General features: G+C 40.3%; 1 protein-coding gene and 1 long non-coding RNA gene across 12 annotated transcripts in view; one reads left to right on the top strand and one right to left on the bottom strand.

Moving 5' to 3' along the window:
• Positions 1-13,659, top strand: part of CACNB2 (calcium voltage-gated channel auxiliary subunit beta 2) — a 419,726-nt gene that overhangs the window by 361,441 nt on the left and 44,626 nt on the right. The gene's annotated exons all lie outside the window — the stretch shown is intronic.
• LOC130682918 (uncharacterized) overlaps positions 10,906-13,659 on the bottom strand; it is a 50,283-nt gene continuing 47,529 nt past the window's right edge. Inside the window, exons 4-5 of the long non-coding RNA XR_008996373.1 lie at positions 12,949-13,066; positions 10,906-12,479 (exon numbers count right to left, since the gene is read on the bottom strand). This is a non-coding gene — a long non-coding RNA (uncharacterized LOC130682918). The remainder of the gene's footprint in view (positions 12,480-12,948; positions 13,067-13,659) is intronic.

Raw genomic sequence — 13,659 nt, 5'->3', positions numbered from 1 at the left:
GACTAAATGAAATGTGTCTAAGCACAGTAGCTTCTATGTAGTAAATACTCAATAAATTAAGGCAGTTATTAATTATTATGGTCTAGTAATATATAAGGAAACAAGTCAGTTTACCAAACTCTCATTATCTTTCTGCTGCCACAAATATGCCCAAGAAAGTCAAGGTTGATACTTCTTGTATTTCTCTTCTGCTTTCTTGGAAACCTTGGCTCAAAGCTGTAGCCAGATAATTTCCTTGCTTTGCTTGCACGGTGTCTTTATGAAGGCCTCCCACCCCCCCAGTTCATGGAGCAGTCCTAACCACTTCTGGTTTGGGGCTGCCTGATGTGAACTGATGTTTGCTCAAAATCTTGAAAATTTTAATATACTTCCATTTATCTTTTAACACAAGTTATCATCGGAGTTTAATTACAGATATTCAAATCATAACTAAATCTAAAAATACAACCCCATTAATACTCAGCGTTTCTCAGTAGGAAGAACATTTTTCACACATGAAGCTGATTTCCACCTTCCTTCAGCATCTGCCCCTTTGGGCCCTGCTCTGTCCTTTCTAGCACAGTGCCAGTCAGTCACAAAGCATTAGTCAGGAAAGTCTTTCAACATCAAAGTAAGGATAGCAACAAAGTCATAAAAGTTTCTAGAGAATAAACAATGAGGAACTCATGTTCAGAACTTGCCACCCACAGCTCTCAGCACCAATTAATCTATTCCTTTTGCCAAAACATTTGGTGTTGGACCTAGATACTTTGCTCCATTTTTTTCCTGCTCTAAGAAAAACAAAGCACTTAGCATGAAATAAACAATAACAAAATAAACACAAATCACCGGAACTATGTGGGCTTAGCTGAAACTGCAGCTGTTGGAGTAGAGAAGAAAGTGAAGATTACAGAATTAAAACAAAATACAGCGTGTCTCCCCATGTTTGCCAGCCTGTACTTTGTGAAGGCTTTCCTTGGATTTGTTTAGAATGCTTCTTTGGAAATTCTTTGAAGTGTATAATTTTCTAAATAAGTATGGAATAGATTTTTTATAACAGTTTAAATGCAAAGCAGAAGTTTTAGAAGGGATAACACTACTTGTTCCTTGTCATGGAATGAAAGTACTGAGCAGACCCTTGATGGTGATGTGTAAAACCACTCAGTGTCAGGTTCTAGATGTTTCTGGACTGCACTTCATGGATTGAGGACATTCAAAGAAGGAGGTACTCTGGCCCTGTTGATAGGATCCTACATCACCACGCTTTTTTTTTTTTTACTATCAGTACTTTAAGAAAAGTAGAAATAGTACAATTTAGAGAAAACAAGCTAAGAAATGGAACAGCTAAGTTGGTGAAGTATAACAGACAAGCCAAGAGAAAGAATGGAAATGCAAAGCTGTTATTCAGGAATTGGGAGTAACAACTTCACAAAAGACGCAGCCACCCAACAGCAGAAGATGGGGAGCCCAACTACACAGAAATCCAGACTTTTCAACTGCCTTCACTTCAGTTTTGGTCTAGTGTAGCCCCAAGCTCTCCAACCAGGGTCTCACCCGGCTTAAGGAAGGAAGCCCTGTACCCTGCACCACCCCGTCCTTCAAACTGCAATACTGGATTTCAAACAACATAGATGCAAAGTAAGTATGTGTTGAAAAACAGGAGTGAATTTTATTGACCTGACGTTTTCCTAATTTTCTCGGAAAATACACAGGAATTTTGGGTAAAGAAATTATCTTTGGTTATCAAAATAATGTCGAGTAATGTTTTTTACTAGAAATATAAACCGTCATATTGACTCGGTTAAGGCAACTGTTAGCCTGCTTGGGCCGCCATACCAAATATCATAGACTGCATGGCTTAAACAACAGAAACTGATTCTCTCCCAGTCATGGAGGCTAGAAGTCTCCAATCCATCTGGCGGGCTCAGTTTCTTGTGAGACTTACCTACTCTGCTCGCAGGCAGCCTCCCTCTCCCTGTGTCCTTACGTGGCCTTTCCTCTGTGTGTGCTCAGTAAAGGTCTCCGCTGTCTCCTCCTCCTCCCACAATACCAGTCCCATTGGATTAGGGTGCCACCCTTATGACCTCTTTTAACCTTAATTACTTCCATAAAGACCCTGTCTCTACATACTGGGGGTTAGGGTTTCAACATCTGAATTCTAGGGGACACAAACATTTAGTCTACAACAGCAACTGAAGGAAAGTTTTACGGTTTTTTGTTTTCTGTTTTTTTAAACAGCAAGCCTAAAGTAAAAGTTAATTGTTCCTGAATTATTAGCTTCTAAATAACTTGAGAGATACTGTTATCATGCTTGGTAAGACTAATCAGTTGAGTGAAATTAAGTATAAACAGTTCTTCATAAGGTACTGACTTAAATGAAATTTCTTCACATAAAAAAAGGCTGAGCTACATTCTCTTCTCTCTGTATGTATGTATGTGTGTGTATATATCTGTGTGTGTGTCTAATCTGTCATTAATCTTATTTACCCTGAAATGTTGATTCTGCAACTCTGAAGATTACCTTGATTTTAACATCCGTAAATGTTATCTTCATTTTTACTTCAATTAAGCTCTTTAAGGTAAATAATATAAAAAGATTACTATTATTTACCTCCCAAGACACCCTTGCAAGAACTTACCTACTTTTTCATCATCTATTCAAAAAGGAAAAGTAGATATTCCATATTTTGCTTCATACACAACTTTAACTTACTTCACATTGTAATTGTTAATCATTCCAGTGGCTTTTAGGGGGAAAAGATTCCAAAATTTGTTTTAAACATTTACTCCTTTGCTTAATATAGCTGTTTTAAATTTTTAAAATACATATGTACACGTGTTACATGCATGTATATCAATTATATCAAACAAAATCCTGATCAGACCACCTTGCTTTCATAATGGTTTAGCCATTCACTGTTTGTGGGCCTGGATCTGTGGTCACAGAATTGAGTAGGTAGCTTGATTTGGCTGCCTAGTCACCTGTTAATCGATTCCTTTAACAGAAAAGGATCAATCTCTTAATTGAGATTAAGTCATTAGTGTATACCTAGTGCTATGGTAAATGCTTGGAGGCTAGGATAAAAAAAGAGGACTGTAAATCACTCACCTGAAAAGGGTTATAACCTAGTTGAGAGATGGGGGAAGTGGGTAAAAATGCTCCCAAATATATGTAGAATATATTTGCACACATACCCTGATACACTCTTCTATGAAATTGCTGTAGAAATTTCAAAGCAAGATGGGAAACAGTAGTTGTAAAACCATGATATTTTGGTGGGGGATTATGCTTTTTACTCTATTACCTGTGTGATGATGTTCTGTATTCTAGTGTGCTGTGGCTAGCTTACCATATAAATCTGTGACCTTGACTGTCAAGTTGGCCTTTAATACTGCAGGCAGTCCTACCACCCTCCCATAGTCCGTTTAATCTTCCACACTCTCAGATGACTATATTGCATCTTTCCCTCCCTTCTCAACCCTCTAATACCTTACTTCCTATCTACACTCCCATTTCCTATTCCACTGAGAAACTGAGACAGAAGATGGCATTCCATCATCACAGAGGCCAGCATCCATATTCAGACACACTGCCTCCTTGCCTGTTTCCAGAAACGAAACCCCTCCTGTCTAAGGCCATGTCCTCTGCTTGAGCACTGGAGTCCACTGCCTCCTCCACCTAAGCAGGGACACAGCTGGGCAGTTCTGTGCTCTTGTTCCTGTATCATCACAGTATTCCTCTCTGCTGGACCACTCCCATCAGCACAGACACAGCTGTTATTTCCCCTACTTTAATAGACAAAAATCGTGACCCCCTTCTTCTGCCACCTATCTCCCCATTTCTTTCTCTCCTTTGTAGTAAAATTCCTTAAAGAATCTGTATTCATTGTGTCCAGTTCCTCTTCTTCTGTTCTGTCTTAACTCCAGTAAGGCTTTCATCCCTAGCAAGCTCAGAATTGCAACAGTGACCTCATTGCAAAATCCACACGGCAGTTCTCAGCCCTCGCCTTACTTGGCCAATTAGCAGTATCTGAAGAGTTGATGACTTCCTTCTCTTTGGAACACATTCTTCCTGGAAACTACAGTCTTAGCCATCCTCTTGAATTGCCAATCCTTCTGAGCCTCCTTTGTATTTGGAGCACCCCAGGTACATGCATCTGCTTGACAATCTCATCCCAACTCAACGGCTTTAAATGCCATCGATATATCTAAGACTTACATATTCTATCTTTAGTGTGGATCTTTCTCCCAGACTTTTAGACCTTGAGCACTCTTCCGAACTCTACTTGGATGTTACATACAATCTCATGCTTTACATGTTCAAAACAGAACTCCTGACTGGTGCCTCCCCATGTCGTCGGAGGGGTGCTCCATCATTCTAATTGCTCAGGCCCAAACATTTGGCATCATCATTGACTCTCTCTCACACCCACATGAAATCTGCCAGAAAATCCCATTTGCTCTACTTGGAAAATGTATCCCAAATTGGACCATTTTTTACTACGTCCCTTGCTGCTTCCCTGATTTAATGACTATCATCTCACCACCTGGATGACTGTGGTAGTTTCCAACTGATATCTGTTTGCACCCAAAAGTTCCCAGAGTCTTTTTTATAATTGAGGTACACTTGACATAATAGCATTATATTGGTTTCAGTGTATAGCATAATGGTTCTAGGCCAAAAAAGATGGCGGTGTGAGAGGAGAGACAGAGGCTTCCTCCTAAAACTGGATACAATTAGAAAATTTAATTGGCACAACTAATCCTGAGAGAGCAACAGGAAAGAGGATGGCGTCAGACTGCACACACCTGGAGAAAAGAGCAGACCTCAGAACGGGGTAACGTACCAGAGCTGTGGCTCCATGGGACCCGAGCCCTTCCCCCACCCAAGCTCACCAGCAGGAGGAAGACAAATGGAGCAGGGAGGGAGTGGAAGGCTTGGGACTGCTGAATACCTAGCTCCAGAGATCTGCGCTGGGAGCACAAAGCTACATTTCATGGTGCTTTCATGAGACTCACATGATTACTGGGTTGGAAAGTTAATACAGGCAGAGTTCCTGGGGACACTGGGATTCCGGCTGCTTGTGGAAAGCAGGGATCCATATCCAGCTGCTCTGGGACAAAAACTTATACCTTTGTGACCGGCCCACTGGCTCAGGCAGTGGAGACAGGCACAGCAGCCAGGAGGCGGGGAACAGCTCTTTCCTACCCCCAGGCACCAGTACCACTCCCCTGCGACCCCCGACATTGCTTCAGGGGCTCAGCAGCTCCAGAATAGAGCGTCTGGACACTAGAGGGCGCCATATACAAGCATGAAATGCCAAAGGAACCTTGTCCAGAGTAAAATTGTTAATACAACTCCCGAGAAAGATTCAAATGATATGGACCTCATGACTCTTCCTGAAAGGGAGTTCAAAATAAAAATGATCAACATCCTAATGGAGGTACAGAAAGACATCCAAGAACTCAGGAATGAATTCAGGTCAGAGATACAGTCGTTAAAGAACACGATGGAGGGTATTAAAAGCAGGTTGGATATGGTGGGGAAGATAATAAATGAAATAGAAACTACAGAAGAGGAATACAAAGAAGCTGAGGCACAGAGAGAAAAAAGGATCTCTAAAAATGAAAGAATATTGAGAGAACTCTGTGACCAATCCAAGAGGAACAATATTCGCATTATAGGGATACCAGAAGAAGAAGAGAGAGAGAAAGGGATAGAAAGTGTCTATGAGGAGGTAGTTGCTGAAAACTTCCCCAATCTGGGGAAGGACATAGTCTCTCAGGCCATGGAGATCCACAGATCCCACAACACAAGGGACCCAAGGAAGACAACACCAAGACACATAGTAATTAAAATGGGAAAGATCAAGGATAAGGGCAGACTGTTAAAAGCAGCCAGAGGCAGAAATAAGATCACATACAAAGGAAAGCCCATCAGGCTAACATCAGACTTCTCAGCAGAAACCTTACAGGCCAGAAGGGAGTGGCATGATGTATTTAATGCCATGAAGCAGAAGGGCCTGGAACCAAGATTACTTTATCCAGCAAGATTATCATTTAAATTTGAAGGAGGGATTAAACAATTTCCAGATAAGCAAAAGCTAAGAGAGTTTACCTTCCACAAACCATCTCTGCAGTCTATTTTGGAGGAACTGCTATAGATGGAAGTGTTCCTAGGGTTGGATAGCTGTCAGCAGAGGTAGTAAAACCACAGTAGGGAGGGTGGAGCAGCTGATTGTGAGGCAACTGCAAAATTAAATTGACTATCCCAAAAGTCAATCAAGGGATAGACAAAAAGTACAGAATTTGATACCTAATATATAAAGAATGAAGGAGGAAGAAAAAGCAGGAGAAATAGAAAAGAACCTTTGGATTGTGTTTGTAACAGCATACTAAGTGAGTTAAGTTAGACTCTTAGATAGTAAGGAAAGTAATCTGGAACCTTTGGTAACCACAAATCTAAAGCCTGAAATGGCAATAAGTACATACCTATCGATAATCACCCTAAATGTAAATGGACTGAATGCACCAATCAAAAGACACAGAGTAATAGAATGGATAAAAAAGCAAGACCCATCTATATGCCGCTTACAAGAGACTCACCTCAAACCCAAAGACATGCACAGACTAAAAGTCAAGGGATGGAAAAAGATATTTCATGCAAACAATAGGGAGGAAAAAGCAGGTGTTGCAGTACTAGTATCAGACAAAATAGACTTCAAAACAAAGAAAGTAACAAGAGATAAAGAAGGACATTACATAATGATAAAGGGCTCAGTCCAACAAGAGGATATAACCATTATAAATATATATGCACCCAACACAGGAGCACCAGCATATGTGAAACAAATACTAACAGAATTAAAGGGGGAAATAGACTGCAATGCATTCATTTTAGGAGACTTCAACACACCATTCACTCCAAAGGACAGATCCACCAGACAGAAAATAAGTAAGGACACAGAGGCACTGAACAACACACTAGAACAGATGAACCTAATAGACATCTATAGAACTCTACACCCAAAAGCAACAGGGTACACATTCTTCTCATGTGCATATGGAACATTCTCCAGAATAGACCACATACTAGGCCACAAAAAGAGCCTCAGTAAATTCAAAAAGATTGAAATCCTACCAACCAACTTTTCAGACCACAAAGGTATAAAAATAGAAATAAATTGTACAAAGAAAGCAAAAAGGCTCACAAACACATGGAGGCTTAACAACACGCTCCTAAATAGTCAATGGATCAACGACCAAATTAAAACAGAGATCCAGCAATATATGGAAATAAATGACAACAACACAAAGCCCCAACTTCTGTGGGACACAGCGAAAGCAGTCTTAAGAGGAAAGTATATAGCAATCCAGGCATATTTAAAGAAGGAACAACAAACCCAAATGAATAGTCTAACATCACAGTTTTCAAAATTGGAAAAAGAAGAACAAATGAGGCCTAAAGTCAGCAGAAGGAGGGACATAATAAAGATCAGAGAAGAAATAAACAAAATTGATAAAAATAAAACAATAGAAAAATTAATGAAACCAAGAGCTGGTTCTTTGAGAAAATAAACAAAATAGATAAGCCTCTAGGCAGACTTATTAAGAGAAAAAGAGAATCAACACACATCAACAGAATCAGAAATGAGAACGGAAACATCATGACGGACCCCACAGAAATACAAAGAATTATTAGAGAATACTATGAAAACCTATATGCTAACAAGCTGGAAAACCTAGAAGAAATGGACAACTTCCTAGAAAAATACAACCTTCCATGACTGACCAAGGAAGAAACACAAAATCTAAACAAACCAATTACCAGCAAAGAAATTGAAGTGGTAATCAAAAAACTACCCAAGAACAAAACCCCAGGGCCAGATGGATTTACCTCGGAATTTTATCAGACATACAGAGAAGATATAATACCCATTCTCCTTAAAGTTTTCCAAAAAACAGAAGAGGAGGGAATACTCCTAAACTCATTCTATGAAGCCAACATCACGCTAATACCAAAACCAGGCAAAGACCACACCAAAAAAGAAAATTACAGACCAATACCTGTGATGAACGTAGATGCAAAAATACTCAACAAAATATTAGCAAACCGCATTCAAAAATATATCAAAAGGATCATACACCACGGCCAAGTGGGAATCATCCCAGGGACGCAAGGATGGTACAACATTTGAAAATCCATCAACATCATCCACCACATCAACAAAAAGAAAGACAAAAACCACATGATCATCTCCATAGATACTGAAAAAGCATTTGACAAAATTCAACATCCATTCATGACAAAAACTCTCAGCAAAATGGGTATAGAGGGCAAGTACCTCAACATAGTAAAGGCCATATACGATAAACCCACAGCCAACATCATACTAAGCAGCGAGAAGCTGAAAGCTTTTCCTCTGAGATTGGGAACAAGACAGGGATGCCCACTCTCCCCACTGTTATTTAACATAGTACTGGAGGTCCTAGCCATGGCAATTAGACAAAACAAAGAACTACAAGGAATCCAGATTGGTAAAGAAGAAGTTAAACTGTCAGTATTTGCAGATGACATGATATTGTACATAAAAAACCCTAAAGACTCCACTCCAAAACTACTAGAACTGATATCAGAATACAGCAAAGTTGCAGGATACAAAATTAACACACAGAAATCTGTGGCTTTCCTATACACTAACAATGAGCCAATAGAAAGAGAAATCAGGAAAACAATTCCATTCACAATTGCATCAAAAAGAATAAAATACCTAGGAATAAACCTAACCAAGGAAGTGAAAGACCTATACCCTAAAAACTACAAGACACTCTTAAGAGAAATTAAAGAGGACACTAACAAATAGAAACTCATCCCATGCTCTTGGCTAGGAAGAATTAATATCGTTAAAATGGCCATCCTGCCCAAAGCAATATACAGATTTGATGCAATCCCTATCAAATTATCAACAGCATTCTTCAACGAACTAGAACAAATAGTTCAAAAATTCATATGGAAACACCAAAGACCCCAAATAGCCAAAGTAATCCTGAGAAGGAAGAGTAAAGTGGCAGGGATCTCACTCCCCAACTTTAAGCTCTACTACAAAGCCACTTTAATCAAGACAATTTGGTACTGGCACAAGAACAGAGCCACAGACCAGTGGAACAGATTAGAGACTCCAGACATTAACCCAAACATATATGGTCAATATTCGATAAAGGAGCCATGGACATACAATGGGGAAATGACAGTCTCTTCAACAGATGGTACTGGCAGAACTGGACAGCTACATGTAAGAGAATGAAACTGGATCACTGTCTAACCCCATACACAAAAGTCAATTCAAAATGGATCAAAGACCTCAGTGTAAGTCATGAAACCATAAAACTCTTAGAAAAAAACATAGGCAAAAATCTCTTGGATGTGAACATTAGCAACTTCTTCATGAACATATCTCCCCGGGCAAGGGAAACAAAAGCAAAAATGAACAAGTGGGACTATATCAAGCTGAAAAGCTTCTGTACAGCAAAGGACACCATCAATAGAACAAAAAGGTACCCCACAGTACGGGAGAATATTTTCGTAAATGACAGATCCGATAAAGGCTTGACATCTAAAATATATAAAGAGCTCACGCTCCTCAACAACAAAAAGCAAATAACCCAATTAAGAAATGGGCAGAGGAGCTGAACTGTTTTCCAAACAAGAAATTCAAATGGCCAACAGACACATGAAAAGATGCTCCACATCGCTAGTTATCAGAGAAATGCAAATTAAAACCACAATGAGATATCACCTCACACCAGTAAGGATGGCCACCATCCAAAAGACAAATAACAACAAATGTTGGCGAGGTTGCAGAGAAAGGGGAACCCTCCTACACTGCTGGTGGGAATGTAAATTAGTTCAACCATTGTGGAAAGCAATATGGAGGTTCCTCAAAGTGCTCAAAATAGCCTTACCATTTGACCCAGGAATTCCACTTCTAGGAATTTACCCTAAAGATGCAGCACTCCAGTTTGAAAAAGACAGATGCACCCCTATGTTTATCGCAGCACTATTTACAATAGCCAAGAAATGGAAGCAACCTAAGTGTCCATCAGTAGATGAATGGATAAAGAAGAGGTGGTACATATACACAATGGAATATTATTCAGCCATAAGAAGAAAACAAATCCTACCATTTGCAACAACATGGATGGAGCTAGAGGGTATTATGCTCAGTGAAATAAGCCAAGTGGAGAAAAACAAACACCAAATGATTTCACTCATCTGTGGAGTAGAAGAACAAAAGAAAAACTGAAAGAACAAAACAGCAGCAGAATCACAGAACCCAAGAATGGACTAACAGTTACCAAAGGGAAAGAGACTGGGGAGAATGGGAGGGTAGGGAGGGATAAGGGCGGGGAAGAAGAAAGGGGGTATTATGATTAGCATGTATAATGTGGGGGGTGGGGGAAAGGGGAGGGCCATAAACTTGGATTTTCTTTTTTATGTTAGTAAGTATTGACAACTTCAGAATGAAAATGGAATGACATACGTTGCTATTTAACATAGTAAAATGTGTCTTTGTATTCAGAAGAACTCAATACTAGAAAATTCAAGTATCTGTATTAATCATGATAGAATCACTTATTCTTATTTGAGTAAATTTCATTTTGCTTTTTAACAGTAAGTTAAAAACAGTAGGTTATCAGTAGCACATTTAAGAAACCAAAGGTAAACATTTTGTATCCATTAAAATAATTAGTTTCCATATTAGTTCAGTGTTAGTTTTCAGATTAGCCCTATGCTTTTGCCTTCTTTGGTACTTTTGGAAGCCGTGAAACCACATGTATTTTAATATCTCAGTTCTTTTTGCATGCAGTATGGCTTTATATGTTGTGAAGAAGAGATGTGAGGAAACTTCATATACAAATAAACAAAACCATGATTTGACATTATTGATTTATTGTACCACAATTGATCGTACCACAAAGTGCAAAGAAGCAGAAATGAATGACCTTCACAAAAAATGCCCATAGTTCTAATATGTGATATTGCTCATTTAGTGTTTTCCTTTTTTTAAAGAAATGGACTAAATTAGGCTACAGGGAAGACTTGAGCCTAATTTTTTACTTTCTTCTATACCAAGTAATTTTTTAGCATTTTGTAAAATATAATATTTGAGTATTAAGGATTTCTCATGGACATCTAGTTGCTCTTAAGTTGCCATCAGTGTGCCCCTGTGAATGAAAGGCAGTCTGGCACTACAGAGAGATCTCAGGGTTTTGAGTTGAGATAGTTGGGTTTGAATGTCATCTCTTTTGCTTGTGTGCCAGACAAGCCAGAACTTTTTTGAGCCTCAGTTTCCTCATCTGGGAAACAACAGTTGTTGCTGGGATTCAATTAAATGCAACAGTGCATGCATATATACCACACACTGCTCAGCACTGTGAAGACATCCCAAAGTGGTAGCTTTTATAATTATCATAAGCTATGCTATGTACCAGATAAAGAAGGGCTTGGAAGAGAAGAATAATTTCTCTGCGCCTGTATTACTTACTGATTCCCTTCTTCAAACATATTTGAAAACACACTGAAGATACTGTGGGAAAATGAAAGAACTTTAGTGTTGTTCGAGTACTTCTGCCTAATTGTTTGGATGATGAGATGCTCCAGTCTTCTACAAATTGGTACTTACTGATTTGAAAATCTTTTCCTGTTTAGTGTCCAAGCTAAAGTGCAGCAAACTTTGATTCTGGGTGCCAGAAAGGCAACTACAAAACAAGAGTGGTTCACCAACCACCCTTATGCTGCATAGCACATGCCAGGTAGAAGGTACCAAAAAAGGCAAAGGAGTTGATCCATCTTTTTTACCTTGGCACTGGAGCATGAGAAGCAAAGGCTGGTAGGGTAGTATGCATCTGCATCATGTGCTCAGCCCTCCATAGCCACAAAACAAGTTTGCCAGAGATCCAGGTAGCAGGCCATAACAGAAGTAGACTCAGGCTATGGCACTGGCCTGATAATAAGGTTCTTAGGATATTAATGGTGTCAGAAGTGTAATTAAGGATCATAGGACCTCTCAATCAACTAAATATCCTAATGATTCTGTAGAGTAGGATGAGGATGAATCTAAATCTGGATTTAGATCCCATTCCACAATAGTCCATCCTGGTAGGACCCTACCTAGGGTTGTGGGCCATCTTTATATTTATGTTTTCTACCTTTCTTCCCCATCTTTCCCAGAGTTGGAGGGTGGGCAAAGGAAAGCTTGAAGAGAACCTTCCCATGGGGCAGAGCCCACCTCTCAGAGCGTGCCATTGCTTCTGATCTGGGGTCCTGGGCAGCTTGGCTCTGTCAAGGCCCAGAGCACCTCTTGGGTCCCGGCATGTCTCAGAGCTCTATATCTGCCTGTCGCCACGGTCCACTCTGCCCTGGGGTTTCCGGGAGGCCTCCGCAAAGCCAGGGTTTGTTGGTTCACATTTTGGTCTTGCTTTTCAGGACTGTGCATTGCCTTAGAAGGGAGCAAATAAGAGAAAGTAAACAGCTGCTGGCCGCAAAACATAAATGCCCTGAGAATCTGTTATAGTCACCAATTGTTATGATGGCCTCATAGTAAGCTGGGAATTGCTGAACCACGACACAGGACCCTGATTAGAGACGTGATGCTGGACACGACAGAAACACAGCAGCCTGAGCGAGTGTGTGAGCAGGAACAGGGGCGGCCTGAATGGTGAGGGGCAGAGGCCCTGAGGGCCCTGGACCACACTGTGGTGAGCGGAAATGCAGATGGTAACTGAAAGCATGAAATGGTTTCATGGTGAAAAATCCAAAGATTCCTTAAGAGATTTTTCCCCTGGGACTTCGTTTGTTTATCAAAAAACAAAACAAAACAAAAACCTCTGTATCTTCTGAGGGGCACCAAAGAAAATCAGAATTAAAGAGAAGACACTGTAAGCGAAATGAATTTGGGAAGACCTTACCCTCGTCTCATACTGGAGAGAATGTGATGGAGGGCACACGGCATGGTTGTCTGGTCTGACTAGTTTGGTCTGAGGAGCATCAGGGAGGCAGGACACGGAGGGAAGTTATGTGTTGAGCCTTTAGGGATGAAGGAATGTGGAGAAACATATATTTACATAGACCATTTCTTTTGGTAGACAGCAGGTGTCCATTTATTGAGCACACTCTCTGTATACTGAATGGTAGCCTAGCCTTGGGATATGTGTTTTCTATGAATTCAGGGATTTTTTTGCCAGGGCGTGGGTGGTGGTGATTGTAGATTTCACACAGAGGTGAGATCATGGGCTATTTGTCTGACTTACTATTTCACTGAGCACAAAGCCCTTGAGGTCCATCCATGCTGTCACACATGGCAGGATCTCCTGTAATTTGGACAAGCATTTTCTGTAATGTCATACCCTCCCTGCCAGATTAAGGTATTCACTCTCATTTGAGCCATGAGGACACATGCTCAGTGACAGTAAGGAATTTGCTAGGGCCACTCACCTAGTATATGGCAGACTCAGCATTCAGATCCAGTCTATTTAAAATCCCCTGCCCTTGAACCCAGATGAATGGAATTGATGTGGAAAGTGTCTTCCATGCACTCCTTATACATGCACGCCTTGAGCCAGACAGTGCTGGGGCCAGAGTACAGGGAGCCATGAGACATTGTCATTTGACCCCTTTGG

This window comes from Manis pentadactyla, chromosome 3 (genome assembly GCF_030020395.1).
Source record: "Manis pentadactyla isolate mManPen7 chromosome 3, mManPen7.hap1, whole genome shotgun sequence".
In the NCBI taxonomy this organism is placed as follows: Eukaryota; Metazoa; Chordata; class Mammalia; order Pholidota; family Manidae; genus Manis; species Manis pentadactyla.
This window is presented reverse-complemented; position numbering and strand designations above follow the sequence as displayed.